The 16,753-nt window shown below is 39.9% G+C and overlaps 1 protein-coding gene across 2 annotated transcripts in view; it reads left to right on the forward strand.

Annotated features, from left to right (window-relative positions):
* LOC114645711 (potassium voltage-gated channel subfamily KQT member 1-like) overlaps positions 1-16,753 on the forward strand; it is a 773,371-nt gene that overhangs the window by 501,126 nt on the left and 255,492 nt on the right. The gene's annotated exons all lie outside the window — the stretch shown is intronic.

Consider the following 16,753-nt stretch of genomic DNA (forward strand, 5'->3'; position numbering starts at 1 on the left):
TGTTGATACATTTTACGGTTATTATGGTGACTTCATAGTGCTGCTTTTTGTGTTCATTTTTTCCCCACAATCATCTTGATTTTGTATCCATTTACGTTTATTTTCTTAACAGAAGTTTTTTTTATCCAAAGTGATTTACAACAGAGGTCAGCATAATTGAGTAAACATTGGTCAGGGACTGTTTGGGAACAAGTGTTACCGAATGTGGGTACAAAACTGATCATCACAAGGAGAAGAGCTCAGAACAAAATACAAGAGAGTTACAATTCCTAGATGATAAAAACCTAACAGCTAATGTCAGTGAGACAGAAATTCACCAAACAAGTGAGCCTTCAAACGTTTTTTAAACCACACTAAGGGACTCAGCATTTCAGATAAAAGTGGGCAGCTCATTCTACCGGCTAGGAGTTACACATGATAAGAGTCTGTACTGAGATATGATGCCAAGCAGAGGTGGCATCAGCAGACCTGAGTCGGTGAGAGACCGCATAGAACCTCACTTTTGTCTCCATATACACTGGTGCTGACCTTTTGCATTAAGGTTGGGATTAATAAAGTATCTATCTATCTATCTATCTATCTAAGGATTTAAACTTAATGAGTGCTGCTACAGGGAGCCAGTATACTAATCTGAAAAGAGGACTGACATGTGCCCACTTTCACTGGTTGAACACGAGATGTGCTGCTACATTTTGAATCATCTGCAGTAGCTTGGTGACACATTCCAGTGTTCCTACCAGCAGAGAGTTGCAGTGGTCCAGACATGACAAGACCAAGAGGTGTGCTGCATGTTCTGTAGATATTGTCTGATTTTTCAGATGATGTTAATCTCTTAGACTGAGAGACCATTATAACAAACTCAGTGAAGGAAAAATGGTCATCGATCACCACTCCAAGGTTGCATACCGACTTGGTGGGTGTTAGCTTATAATGAGCCAAGCTGAATAGATGTGTGAACTGGTAAAACACAAAGGTCCCTCTTTGCCAGGCTGAGCTGGAAGATGGTGTTCCTTCATCCAAGTTTCAATATCACTGAGACATGCAGAGATTCCAGTTGATACCAAGTGTTCCTCTGGAAGAAGCGGCCAGTACAGGTGCATATCATCGACATAGCACTGAAAAGAGAAACCATGAGACTTGATGATAGGGCCAAGATAATGTATAGGGAGAGGAGAGGAGATGGCCCCGCACCAGTCCTTGGGGCACCTCATGCTGGCTTGGTGTACCCTTAACATCTCCCAACGCCAGGACACATGGTAGGATCTGCTAAAGCAATAACACGTAAACCACTGAGGACAGCCCCAGTGATGCCAAGGTGAGACAAGGTGGCAAGGATTTACACTTGAATTTTCTCTTGCTTCTTGCTCACCTTTATTTTGGGGTTGCATTTTTCTGTGATCAACACTGTTTTGTATTTCCCTACGTGTTTTCAGCCATGTTGTTGGTAATGGACCCATTGTTCCAACCATATGATTGTAAAGTCAGGACACTTGATGGTGTCATGTTGCTGCTGTTTAAGACAGTGGCTCATCCTGATGACCTTTTTGAGTATAAAACAAAATACTGTTCGTGTGGTAGTGTAGCTAGGCCTAAAGATTCCGAGTTGCATTTGGATTTTTTTTTTTACTTTAATTTTTGGAATGTGTTTTGGTGAGGTGTTTGGTACTGTTATGATTCTGAGGTTTTGGTACTTTCATTTTCTACATTTACATTTTCTTTCATTTTGATTTGGAGCTTTTCAAAATCAGTACAATTTGGAGCTTACTGTATTGTTGTTTACGTGTTGATTGGCTCTTTTGTTATCCGTCTCTTTCTATGGGTATCAGTGTTTTATGTTTTTGTTGTTGGTAACAACCTCCTGTTGCTATTTTGTGGCATGTTTGATGTTGGAAAGACACTGGTATACAAGTGGGCAGTGCATTATCTTAAATGTCCATATTTATGATTAGTTCTAAAAACATAAAATCTTTCTAGGGTGCCAGGTAATGTCTCATGTTTCTGAGTTCACGTTAGCCTAGTGTATTGGGTTTTGGCAAATCAATCTTTAGACGTCTCAGTTTTGGCCTCAGTTTACAGTTTATCTCTGTCATCTCCCCGACCTGTTAAAATCAGGCTTCAGGTTTCTTTTTTTTTCCACTTTAGGGATAACACATTATGACCTTGTCATCAAAAATGGACACAGGCTTCAAAAAACAACAAGCCAGACCAGTCTTTCACCTAAGACCTTGTCAGGATTTTGGGAGTTCCTCCAAACTCAACCTAAAGGTAACTGATGAGAGCAGGCTGTCAGAATTTTACAATAGAAAATATTTATTTCGCAATAATGTTCTGTAGCACAAAAGACACAGAAGGCCTATGCAAATAGGCAATCCAGTGGCAAACAAATCCAAAATACACAAATCCAGAGCAAGGTTAAAAAAAAATAATAAAAAAAGACAACACAGTGCAAAGAAGTCAAAATCTCATAAACCAACAAAAGCGTGGTAATAAAGAGAACTCACCAACACCCAGCACATACTATGAAATGCAAAGGGCTGCTTGTTTCCTCATCCTTTATGGAGTTGAGGGAGTCCCATGATGGAGATGGAAAGGCAGTCTCACCTCTGGAGGAACCTCCCACAGAATATGAGGAACAAGGAAGAATAAACATCTATACATTGAAACTAAATAATACACAAAACTGATAAAAACATAGAAAATGCAAATAACATGAACATAAGCAAGAGTATGTAACATGAACACAAAGATGTAAAAAAAAATGAATTTGAACACAAGCTGGAGAAATGAACCAAGCCTGAAAGATTACAGGTCTGACTCACCAGAATAAGCCTCAGAACAGACAGTTTAACACCAACTCAAGTGGCAGGCTTCAAACCTTCACAGGCCTGAACATGGAGCTCAGGTGTTTAAATAACTGAAGTTCACAAAAATGCAACGTAGAAAATCATAAAACCTCTGGTCTGAATAAAACAAGGTTTTCTATTATAGTTACAGATTAATTAAGAGATTCAAAAGGATTGTAAATGTAAAAGCAAGGAAATTACAGAGCAATAAAATAGGTTTTACCTAAAAGGAAACACTTGAAAGCAAACAAAACCAATAATCACTGAACCATCACAGAACCTTCAAACAAGAGCTGGAGTCAAAATCCAGGAAATCCAAAAATCAACAAGAAGCACAATCAAAATAATTAGGAACAATCCTTAATGCCGAAGCAGCTATTTCATCTACGGCTTTCCTTAAACAGCAGTGGTGGGGCAAGGCCTCAGCTGCAGCATTAGGTGGCCTCACCCCTCTGGGCTCAACATTCAAGACACAAGAAACATAAATTAAGGGAGAAGTCACCAATAAAAAAATTCAAAAATGCAAAATTATCAATAAACAAAATGTTCATAAAGTTTTCAACATAAAATCAATAATATTTCAAAAATAATGTTTGAAAGCCTACCAGGAGGCTACAAGATAAATGAAAATAATTATAAAAACTGCTGCAGAATTCACAAATTACCAAAAGTCAAGTTATAGCAGGTCTGTCAAACTTCTCTTTTTAAAGTGGACCGCTTTATCAATATTTGTTAGAATCGCGTGTGGGATGCAGTGTGACAGCTGTGAGACCTCTGGATCTGGCAAAGGAGGGAGAGAGCACCACAGAGAGCTGCCTGTCATGTATATCAAGTCCACCTGCAAAAGACCAACACTGAGAGGGATAAACGAGTGACTGTGGGAGCAGGGTGGGACTCGTGGGAGACTTTTCTTTTCAAGGGGTTGGCAGGAATGATGGTGAGAATGTCAGCTGGATTAAAACAGTATTCAGTCCAGGTGATTTTTGTTAGTCTGACGAGAAAAGGATGCTGGGGTTGTTGAGAACTGCGTTGTGGTGCAGAAACTGTAGTGAGTTTAAATGTTGAAAGTGAACAGGGATATAGTGGCAACGGGACCTGGGGCTGGACTCCAGCCACAAGACTGTAAGGACACGAGCAAGCTACGAAACGGATAAAAGTTCTGGACAATGCTTCAGTAGCACAAATGTCCCTCACATCTAGAACAAGGAGGGGGTTATCATTTGGTGTAACTAGTTTCCAGTTCAGTTGCTGTTCTGTTCTTTTTGTATTGTTAAATAAAACACTTTCTATGACCACTTTCTGGTTCTGCTACACATTCTTCCCAAATCCAGTACTGGGTGACTTCAGTAGTTTGCAAATGGCACATAATGACTGATTTTTTTTTAAAAGACCCCCTTTAATACTAATTTGCCATATGTTGCAGCTGTAGAACTAATCTATAGTTTGAATAGGTGTGGGCTACTCGCAATGCCCCAACAACAAAAAGGGAATAGAAGGTGACACAGCCATAAAGCATCGGAGTGTTGTAGCATAATGCCAAAAATGTGATGATCTCATGAAGGAGATAATAGTTCAACTTCAAACACAACGCTGCCTCCATGGTTTCTTAAAAGCAGCACAGGTGTCATGGCTGACCGGTCTTCCACAGCTTGCCTGACTTCTGCCACCACCCTACACGATGCTTTTGTCTTTTCTCCTGTCTTGATTGTTGTGTGTGGAGAGAAAATTCTTTTGTATTTCAATTCATGTTAAACGTGGGTATGACTGGAGGAAACACTCCAGCGCTCCATCCAGAGGAACACAAAGCAATTTATATAATTTTGATAAGAAAAAATTTCTGCAGCAAGTATTTACACTTTTTTTTATTATTATTATTATTTTTTTTCAGATATACACTCAGGTTGCCTTATCCATGGCTTTGGCATCTGTGATTTTGGCCAACCGCAATTCAAAAATATTTTTAAAAAATCCAGAATGTTCTCAGAAAAGAATATTTGAAATTCCCATGTGAAGCACTGTCCACTAAATGCACACAAGAAATAACACGCACAGGGTACCCAAGCCAGCCAACCATCAGTCCTTTATGCTTTTATATAAATCCTAAGCATCCACAGTTATTGCACATCCGCAAAGGGTCCTGGAACCATAGACCTGTGAATAAGGTGAGCCGACCTGTGTCTAATAATTTTAATTTTAAAAGTATCTCTTAAGCCCAACTAACCAGTGAGAGGCTTTTGTCAACAATGGCAGGTTCAACTGGTCTTGTAACCGAGAGGAACTATGTAAGAAAGGGCAGAGCAGACTCTTCTTAATTTGGAGAGTGCACTCCTTTAATTTGGGATGTGACAACCTTCACATCTTCTACAACTCTATGATCGCCAGTGTGATTTTTCACTTTGTGGTGTACTTTTCTGGTAACATCACTTGAAGAGAGGCCTACCGAACCAACAAGCTGATTAAAAGGGCTGGTTCAGTTCTGGGAAGCACTCTTGACCCTCTGCAGGTTGTAGAGGAGTACAGTATCTTGTTTGTCTGTCTGTCTGTCTGTCTGTCTGTCTGTCTGTCTGTCTGTCTGTCTGTCTGTCTGTCTGTCTGTCTATCTATCTATCTATCTATCTATCTATCTATCTATCTATCTATCTGTCTATCTATCTATCTATCTATCTATCTATCTATCTATCTATTGTGGCAGGCGGCCACGTCCCATGCCCTGCCGGGACGCCCCTGCTACATATGTTCCGGGGGAGCAGCCATGGACATCTCACTATCTCCCCCTTAACGCTTGGTGGCAGCCTCCCTGGCTGACGATGGTGCCTCAGTTTCCCGCATGGTTTCATGGGAGGTGGAGTTCTTCACAACCCTGTGGGAATCTGGGGTGGCCGCCAGGGGGTGCTGCATGGAGCCAGGAACCCACCTGGACATCTCTGCAGCCCCACCCAGAAGTGCAATTAGCCACAGGTGATCAAGCACCTGGAGCACTTCCGGGTGGGCTATAAAAAGGTCCAACATCCACCACTCAGGGGCCAGAATTGGGAGGAAGAGGACAAGGTTGCCTGGGAGGAGTGGTGGTGCCAGAAAAAGGATTTGTGTTTGCTGCATTAAGTGCTTGTGGAACTGTGTTAGGCCTGTGGGACACGGGGAAAACGTGTTCCACAGCTGAAGAAAAAATAAAAGCCTGTGTGATTTTACACGTGCCTCTGCGTCAGTCTGTGCCGGGTCGGGCGCTCTATCTATCTATCTATCTATCTATCTATCTATCTATCTATCTATCTATCTATCTATCTATCTATCTATCTATCTATCTATCTATCTATCTATCTATCTATCTATATGAGGTCACTAAATAAGAAAAGGGTTGGAATGAAAACCTGCAGCCATTGGTGCCCTCCAGAGCCAGAGTTGGGGACCCCTGATCTACAGTATCTGTGTTTTATATAGCAACCTTCATGATCAACATCTTGCCAAGGCATCATAGTGGTGCAATAAAATTACTGTGCATATTTATACAGTGTAGACTCTAGCCAGTGAAGCAACTTTTTTTTTTTTTTAAGTGGATAGAATGAAGGATTGGCTGTTGTGAATTGTATGTATTTAGTGTCTTCCATAGTAATTTCCCACTGTCCTGTGGTTCTACCTAGGTATAATACGTTGAGTTTATTCTTACACGATGTAAGCACTGGTTAGTTAAAAGCCTCACTCAGGGTTTCAGAGTGTATTCAAAGTGAGTAATCAGTCACGTCATGTCATTTCATATGGCCTCTATCATAGCAATGCTGTCCCAAGCTCCTGTCTAGGTACAGTACATTTGTATTTATATTTCTGTAGTTGTAAGGTGTAAGCACCAGAGGTCAAGTGACTCACACAGGGTCCTACAAGGAGTCAGTGGTAGTGATTGAACCGGTAGCCTTGACAACTACTGTTCATAATTTTCGCCATTAGAAATCTCCTTGTCTATTATTTCAAAACAAATATATTTGGTATCTTTGCGACCAGCACTGCCATCATGGACTTCAGCACTCCATGGCCCTGAACTTAACTAATTGGATATGAAAATGTTTTGTTATGCTACTTAATATTTTAATCGAAAACAATAATAGCAGTATGTTAAATATTTATCAGTATAATTTTTTTCTCTTCTTTATGCAGGGAGCTGAATTTTGCCTCTCATAGAAACAGAATGAATTGCACCACAGAAACCACTTAGATGTTTGGTCACAGGAATTTCTTTAGAATGGCACTGTCATTTTTTCTGTCAGCTGTGTCACCCAAGTTCCTGTTTTGAGGTTTCTGAGTGGCCGCAATTTCAATGTCATGACTCTTTTCTGCATCATGATTAGATTCCAGGAATCTTTTCTCATAACTTCCCTCAAATTGCTGTGCTTTCACATCTTTGTCTTGAAGAAACCTTGAGATGAGCACTAAACTACAATGCCATAACAGTGAAATTATTTGAAGCCTATAGTAGAACTAGACTTAAACACAACTGGCATGTGCTTGAAAATCCTCACTGCATTCAGCCAAATCTCAGTTTTGCACCTTGTGTTGCTTTGGGTGACCTGGATTTTTCACTTTTGTGTGCTGTGTCTGTAGGTCAGCATCCCCTAGTGTCAAGGTATTTAGAAACATTACAAATATATATTTGCATAACAGACATATTTATCTAAAGTGACTTGCAAAAGAGGTCAACTTAATTAAATACACATCAGTCTGGAGCTTTACAAGGAAAGTGTTCTTTACTGAGCTTTGATGCCATGCAGAGGTGGCATTACCAGACGTTAATCGTCAGAAGTCTTGAGTGGCCAAGAAGGAGCATAGGATCTCACAGGTGTCTACTTATACATAGTTGCTGACCTGTTTGACTATTCTGTGGTCAAGCATCAAGGATTTTAACTTAATATTTGCTCCTACATGGAGCCACAGTAGTCATCTGAAAAGAGGAGTGATATATACACACCTCGGTTTGATGAACATGGGACATGTCGTTGCATTTTAAGTTTTCTACAATGGCCTGGTATCACAAGCTGGTACTCCAGCTAGTAGTCCAGATGTGAAAATGCCTGGACCAGGAGTTCTGCTGCATACCACATCATATATGGTTGATCCTGCAGATTTTATATAGAGTAAATGTACAAGATCAAAAGACAAAGTCTGCAAACCGACTTGGAATGTCTTAGCAAGAATGAGCCAAAATGCACAAAGATGGGGTGCTCAATGGATGGATGAGCTGAGACAATGATAAGGTCCGTCTTTAACCGTCTGAGCTGGAGAATGGGTGTCCCTTCATTCAGGTTGCAGTATGAGTGAGACATGCAGAGATTCTACCTGATACAGTGTGATCCTCTGGAGGGAACAACAAATAACAAAAGCTATCTGATTGGATGATAATATCCAGAAGATGGAAGACTGATAGACCACTGCAACATGATCAGTGAAGGAAAAGTTATCATCAATTAATACCCCAAGGTTGCATACTAACTTGGTGCATGTTGGCTTTTAATGAGCCAAGCTGAACAGATGTACAAGCAGGTAAAACACTAAAGTCTCTCTTTGCCAAGTCGAGGTAGAGGTGGCATTCCTTCATCCAGGTTGCAATATCACTGAGGCATTCAGAGATTCTGATGATTACTGTGTGGACCTCTGGAAGGAACGATAAGTTCAGCTTCATACCATTGATATATCAATGTTAAGAGAAACTATGGGACTGGAAGATGGTGTCTAGTAAAGTAGTGTATAGAGAAAAGAGGGGAGGACATAGCACTAATCCTTGGGGCACCCTTGTGCTTGCCTGATGCACCCTTGACATGTGCCCAAGAGGTAGGACTCAAACCACCTGAGGGCATTGCCAGTGATGTCAAGGTCAGGAATGGTGGCAAGGAAGATTTGATGGTTGTCTGTGTCAGAAGCAGAGGAGAGGTTTAGCAGAATGAGGACAGATGATTTATTGTTAGCTGTAGCCAACCATATCGTGTCACAAACGATAAGTAGAGCCATCTCGGTGGAATAGCCCCTCTTGAAGCCCGCCTGAACAACTTCCCAGAGGCAGTAAGTGGTGTGGTCTTCTGTTGTGCGCCTCTTGTTGCATTAAGCCAAAATACTTTAATTCAACAATAGGCGTGTCATGGGCCATCACATTTTCATTAACGTATGCTTTATCCAAAATGAATTACAACCCACAAGTGTGTAAGGGCAATCAGCACAATCAGAGAAAAGTGAAATGACTCACACTGGGGATAAACCCCAGGAAACCATGTCATGTTGCAGTGCAGTACCTAAGCCTCTAGACAGGACCTGTAAATCCATAGACCACACTCATAGCCCTCTAGGCCTCACTCCTAACCTTACTTATATACCTATAATTCTGTCTTACTCATTACTCTCCCACATATATCTACAACTGTTGAGGCCACACTCGTAGCTGTCAGTGTCAGACCTGTAATACACATGAGTCTTTAACTTATAGAATATCTTGTTAGAGACTTGGAAATGGTTGTACAACGTACATACATAACTGTATCGGCCACGTCTATTAGTCCCAAAGTCAACATCATCCCAGCCAGGGGCTGTTGTGACCAAGCTAGAAAAAGCCCAGTACAAAAATAGAATCAAAACTGAGCAAGAGCCCAGGGCCAAAGAGAAAATCTAATATGAATCAGTGACAAAAAGTCAATATAATCCCTGAAAACAAAAGCAAAACAGTATTTCAAAATTCAGACTTCAAAAAAAGACTCTAACCAATGTGATTATTCCTTTCTCTTGCAACAATGATATTTGCAAAGTGCAAAGATTCATTCAGGTTTTCAGATATTTTATAAAACTTGGATACAGGACCATATGTGCCACCATCATAAATAGGATCAACATCGCACACAATGCATCTTCAATTCACTTGTCTGGCTACCAAAGCTGTTTCCAAAAATAGCACTGTCTGCCCATGAATACAATAACCACAAAATGGTAGAAGTAAAAATAAACATAAAATGGGGGTGCAAAAAAAAAGAAACATAATAAAACGATGATTAATATTCAGATACTAAAATTTCCATAGCAGGTGTCCATTGTCCACGAGGATATCTCATCAAAAACTTGATTTTTGTTATATTTAGGAGTTACATAAGAAGAATATAAAAGGAGGCCTGGTCCATCACTGGCCAGTGCAGGTGGGACTCACCCAGTCCAGCTCACTCACAACCACCGACAATAGGCTTCAGCTTTACAATGTCCGCAGATGGAAATACTGGATTAGAGTTAAAAAATAAACTTAAATGCCTCACAAGAGATAGAAACAGTGAAAAATCTCAGCTTGTTATTCATAAGGAAACATGAATGATATATAATTGACAAATATTCTTCTTTTTGTGAAATAAATAAAAGGGTGCTCAGAAGATCAGAAATAAGTTGTTAAAAGCCAATAGTTAGGCCAACGAGTCTCATTATACATAAAACACAGAAGCACGATGATCACAGAAACTGGCTGCCATGTCTCACCCAGGGTCCCTCCCCTAGCTGGGGTTCATGTTCATGTTTTATGTCTTGTTTGTTCATTTCTCATTCTTTGATTTATGATGTTTATGTGCATCAGTCTTTATTTTTGCTTTTGACTATGTATATGAGCTGCCTTTGTTATGTTCCGTGCGTTTTGTGGGTGATTCCCCCAAGAGGCCAGGCCACCTCCCAATCACTGCCAGGAGCTGCTCTCCTCCATATAAATCCAGATGGTCTTTCTCAGCTGCTAGTAGTTTATTTTGAACGTGCCAGGGAGTGGTGAGCTTACTTGTGAATCACTGGATTTTCAAACTGTTTGCTCTGTTTTTGACCATGCCTTGGATTTCTTTGTTTGGGCCTCTTTTGCCTTGGATTGCCCTTGCTGGCAACACCTTTCTTCTTAGTGTGCTCTTCAGAGCTTCATGTATTTACAGTTTATTATTTTTTTTTATTTTGTGAAATAAACCTTTTTATTTTATAAAGAGTTGATGCCTGTTCTTTACTAGCCAGATTTGATGGCAATGTCCCACACTAAGAAGGAGTTTGTTGGAAGTGCTTTTACACTTGTTGGGATTTATGTGCCTTTGGACGCGTATTCTATGTCCTCACCAAAATTACAGAAAAGGCATTACTCCCCCAAAAACTCCTAGAGACCTTCAGTGAAAACACTACTGAATCCTCTTTCCAGAAAGACTATATAGCCGGGGAGGATGTTTCAGCGGTGGGGATGTCAGTCCTCGGGCTTCACTCACAAAGTATACAGTATGTAGGCAGATTTAAAAAGACAGTGCATCATTTCAATTATAACAGAAGATACATAAAAATATGACAAATAGTTCAAAATTAACAAAGAAACAACAAATAAGCCCACCTCAGGGAGAAAACCCTGGCTGTGACCCACCAGTCGACCTGTTTCTGATACTCCCATAACTCTGTAGACCACATCCATAATGGTAAAATCTTTTCCATCCTTGATGCATGCGATGTAAATGTTCACCTACTGTACACTGAGCATTCACTCATCAGTGGAAAAATCTTTGAAGGGATGGTACTGATGCCGGGATTTATCACCATACTATAGTGTTTGGTAAATTTGCCTTTTGAGCATGTATGAATCATTCAAACTATATAAAATGCAATTTAGAAGTCTACAGGCGAGCAACACAACAGGGTCCACGGAAAGCAAACCGTTATGTCCACTATGCTGGAATGTGTTTTTTCTTCCATGAAGTGTGACTAATCCGGAAAAGAAACATTCAACATCATGAAGGGTTACGTAATAATCACCAACAAAACAGAGTGCAATTAGAGTCTGTGTTTTTGAAAGTCTTTGTTTTCACCCGTCCACAATGCAATGCCAAGGAGTTCTTTTCAAAAGAATACGACTCTGGAGAAAGTTTTCAAAAGTCTCAGTTTTTAGGTATTAAAAATCTGGGGTAGTTAGGGCAAAAGTTGAGTTTTAACGTCTATATTCTTAAACAAGAAGTAGAAGTTTGGATGTAGCCTTTGATGCACCTTCATTTCTAATCTGTATTAGGATAAGAAGGAACACCCAGTCTGTCAGTGGCGGCTAAACAAGGAAGTACAGTAGCTAACCATGATAGTTGTTTTCAGCTTTGTACTTTTAAAGGAGTGTTTAAGCAAAGGGACACAGTGGTGATTGTGGTAATCAGTGTGATGGGTTGAATTCTAATCAGAATTCTTCATGCTCTACGTTCTACGTTGAATATGGAGATAAAATTTAAGGTAGCAAGTACTGTATAATGTTATGGAGGCATGGGGGCCTTCTCATATCACCTGGACTCCAGTTTGCTTCTGAGTGGTCTTTTCTCATATTTTTTTGTGTTCTCCTGGTTATTTGTGCATGTTTTCATTAGAAAGACCAGTTTGATTCTGCAAACAATAAAAAAAAAGTAGCAGATTGACCTGTCATGAGTAAGTGTGCCCACAGATGGACCAGTATCCCATCCCAGTCTGCTTACTGTTTACCACTCAGTTTTAACGACATAGGCTGCAGCTGCCCCCAAGCTCTTACCAGGAGTATGTGGGTAGAGGAGATGGCTGAATGTAAACTAAATGTGCTGTGGTTGGTGTCAGGGAATGAAATGAGCCAGCTGCTTCCTTGTTTTATGGGCAGCTGTCCAAACTCGATAAAGCTTGAGGTGCTTGTGAATAGACTTTCTTAATCCCTTACACTACATTATTGTACTTGGATATTCTGTAACTTCACACTGTCAAACATAACTATATGCTCTCAACAGCCAGTATAATGGGTAAAATTATAATGAAATAGTCCCATCATTTACCAACTTCTTTCCATGCCTTTTTACCCTTAAAACAATGTTTACTATTTTTCAATGTACATCATCAAAATTAATTTTTTCATTTGTGAACTTATTTCGCACTACGCAGCCTGACTCCATAGTTTTATGATTACATTTATTATTGCATCAGATGGTCTATATTTCTAATACCCCATCTTTTTCCATCCTAAATCTGACAGTACAGAAATAAAATTTAATGTTACGATGCAAGTTCCTGTGCCAACAGTACCATATGAGATATGAGGTGCATTACAGTGAAGCTCATAAATTCAGTCATATTATGAGATGCAACACACACAAGGGCTTTGTGACACTGAGTTATAATGGCTTGGCAGTTGGCAATGTGACCTCACAGCTCTTGAGGTCCCTAACAGGCGCTCTAATGGGATACTTTTATTTGGGACTTTTATTTTTCTGGCTTTTCTCTAGGAAGTTTCAGGTTTTTTTAAGCACCAGTTGGCATGTAGCAAAGTCAATAATATACCACGTGTAGTCTCTGAATTTATGCTTACTAACTTAACAGAGTTTCTTTACTCTAATTAATGTTGCATATAAAATACACTATAGTAATATAATAGTAGCAATTCTCAGGACCTACTTCAGCATTGTTAGAGACCCAAACCTAATGCATTATTGTACTTGTTCATGTCTTTTCAAATTAGGTTTCTGAAGTGCTCAGTCACTGAATGTCTGAACTGGGCCAAGCAAGCTTGTATAATGTATGGAAGGAGGACTTTTTTTGAACTTTTTTGGAGCCCTGCATGGTATGCTTACTTCATGGCTTCAGGGGGCAATGCGGTGTAGTGATTAACGCTTTAGAATAGAACCCCAGAGGCTGTGAGTTCAAATTCTGCTACAGACACCGTGTGACCCTGAGTAAGTCACTTCGCATGCCTGTGCTCTAATTAGAAAAACAAAAGAAATGTAACCAATCGTATCTCAGATTTCATAAGCCGCCTTCAATGAAGGTGTGAGCCAAACAAGTAAGTACTGATGTACCGTCTCTTTGTCACTCTCTCTGTGTGGATTAGGGTCTCTACCGCTGACCCTGAGATCTCAAATGGTTGCTTAGCTCACTTACAGTATTACAGGATATGGCCCAGAATGGCTGGATAGTGACAAACACCCTCAGTCTAAGCTTTATTTGTGCTTTTTTTCTTAGTTTAGGCAACACATTGGGTCATTTAAATCCTTTGTAATTTTATTTTGAAAGAAGTTTATTTTATTGAACGTCATCTTTTGGAATTGTCTTGTGCACCACCATTCTGAGCTGAAAATGTCTGCTGGTTGCTGGGGGCTTCTCCTTGGAAGCCATGGAAATCATGATGTCATACCTACCACACTTAATAACGAGGCACTAACATAGTGAACGTCCAGGCTTATAATTATAGTGGCAAAAAAAAAGAACCTGTTTTTAATTTGTGATATTTTGATACCTGCATTAATCCCTTTGTGTTTTGATTTTTTTTTATGACTTTCTGTAATGTAGTACTCAGTGTGTGTTTTGTCCCATCAGTTTTGAAACCAATTGACCATCCTTTAAATCTTGCAGTTATCTCATCCTTTCTTCTCATTTTGCAATGGTTGGGCCCAGTATAATACAAGGATCCTGCTGAAAATTAAGCAGAAATGCATGTAAAACGGAAGCCAGGAAACACTTCATCATACAAAGGGTTGTGGGTATTTGGAAGAAGCAATCAAGTCATGTAGTTGAAGTGGAAACATTGAAACAAAACTCTGCATGAGATCTCAGGATACGTTACCTACTAGCTAGCTAAACCAATTTTGAGGGACTGTATGGTCTCCTCTCATACAGTATGTCACACGGTTTATATTTTTATGATTCATTTTCAGCTGCTTGACAGGAACAGCAGACTTTACAGAAATAGATTGTCTTTGTGGATGTCTTTGTTTCTAATGGTGCTGCCTTTTTATCAGACTTACAGAAGTGGGAGCACACACGAGCTCAGTCTCTTAGCTTTGGTCTGCAGGAAAAGTGAGTCACGGGACCTCAGTATGGCCAGCCTCTATGTAGAGTCCAGTTTGCAGTGTGAGCTTAGTGCACCATGGGACAGTTGAACCTAAAAAGAGGTGTGGATTACTAAAACAAAGCAGCATTATGCTAATATTTTAATGAGTCTGTGATTGAAAGACAGTAATAAACAGGCAGATGGCCAATCGCAATGAGCAGAACAAAAACAGGCAAAACAACAAAATTTACACATAGGCAGAAATGCTGAAAAATCTCAAGAAAATCTGAAATGTAACTTGACAATAATGATAATACACTTACATGCATTCACACATCAAATGCTATTCAAAGTCCTTTATATAATTTACATTGCATTAAATGGTCCGTTACTTTTTCAGATATATATTAATGATATTGATTCCAGCGTAGTTAATGAATATGTTAAATCTCTGGATAACACTAAAGTTGGAGGAATTAGCCACAACAACAACAATTTATTTCTTCTATAGCCCAAAATCATACAAGAAATGCTGCAGTGGCCTTCTGACACTGGAGGCCACAAACGTAATTCAGAAAGACGTGGACAAGCTTCAGAACTGGGAGGACACTTGAAAAATGCAGTTTAATGTAGAGAAGTGCAAAGTGCTGCATGTTGGCAAAAGGAACGTCAATTAGTGTTGCATGTTTTCTTATTGCTGCACATTATGCGCACAAAAAGGAACCGAGCTACTTGATCAGAAATGAACCCTTGTATGTAGCGAAGCTTTCACCATAATGGCATGCAACTTGAAGGAATCCAAAACAGCAGAATGGCATTTCTTATTTTTTGTTTCATATCAGAAAAGTATGATATATCTTATGAGTCATTCCTGTGTAGTGTCTTATAATGAAACAAACCACATCAGTCATCAGCTGCTCTGCCAAGAGCCCACACTGTGGGTCGAGTGCCAGTATCATTATTATAAGGAGATGAGACACCTTTTCAAAGAGGCCTATTAGTAAATGCAGGGTCTGTGAAAAACAAAGTAAAGATGTTACAAGATGTTCACTTTAAAAATATATTTCTTTCCAAGTAAAAGTATATGTTGGAATATGGGTTTCTTTAATTTCTGTGCAGTTACTTTTGTATTTTAATGTTCTTAATCAAAGTGTTCATTTATTCAATGGTGCCGCAACATTGTTTTGTTTTGCATGTGGGTGCAGCCATACAGCTCCCACTTGCTAAAGTTGTTTCAGAAGGCACCACGTCTTATGTCATCAGCGTGACCCCTTAAATACCGGCACAAAGATTCATTCTTATCCATGATTTGAATAATTACTTCAAATGAACGTAGTGCAAGCTTCTCTTTCAAATTTCTAGCTTCCGAACTTCCCGTTTTCCCTCTGACTTTGGTTACTGATTTGCGATTAGGCTTTGGTGCAAAAGGTTTCTCCTTCTCTCTTTGGACTTGTTTCTGGTTTTGGCTACGTTTCATCTCCTGGTTCTCTTCCAGCTGGGAAGATTCAAAGATAGCTAGGAGATTGGAGTAAAAAGGAAACAATATTAGATTCTGTGTAGGCTCAGCTTGATGCCAGCAATGCAGATCCAGTGGTGCCCAATAATTGGCACATGCCAGTCAATATGTCACTAAGGATAACGTTGTTCCCTGGAGGACACCTAACTGGCACAGTGTCAACTTACTCATACAAGTGACATGGCCATTGTCACGCACAGATGCCAGTGTGCCATGGCAGTGCAAGTAGCAGCAGGTGCCAGTCATGACGTGTGGAACTAGCAAAGTGCCAGACTCTGGGCAGACTGCTCTAATACTAGAATACCCTTTTCTTCTATGGCTTTTCCCACTGTCGCTGTGTTTGACCGTTGTCCTCCATTCTCATTTGTTACGCAGTTCCTTGCCTGATATGCTTTTCTCCCTTAGGTCTCTTTTCACGCAGTCCTTCCACTTTCTTATTGTTTCTTCTCTCCTCTTCCATCTAGACATCTCCATATCCATGATTCTTCACCCCACACTTTTCAGCTCTGTTCTCATTACATGCCCATACCTTTTTTAACCTTTTTCCAGGTTTTTTCATTTGAGATTTTACTCAAATTTAACTCTACCTCTTATTCTGTCATTCCTGATCTTATCAAG

Source organism: Erpetoichthys calabaricus, chromosome 2, assembly GCF_900747795.2.
Source record: "Erpetoichthys calabaricus chromosome 2, fErpCal1.3, whole genome shotgun sequence".
In the NCBI taxonomy this organism is placed as follows: domain Eukaryota; kingdom Metazoa; phylum Chordata; class Cladistia; order Polypteriformes; family Polypteridae; genus Erpetoichthys; species Erpetoichthys calabaricus.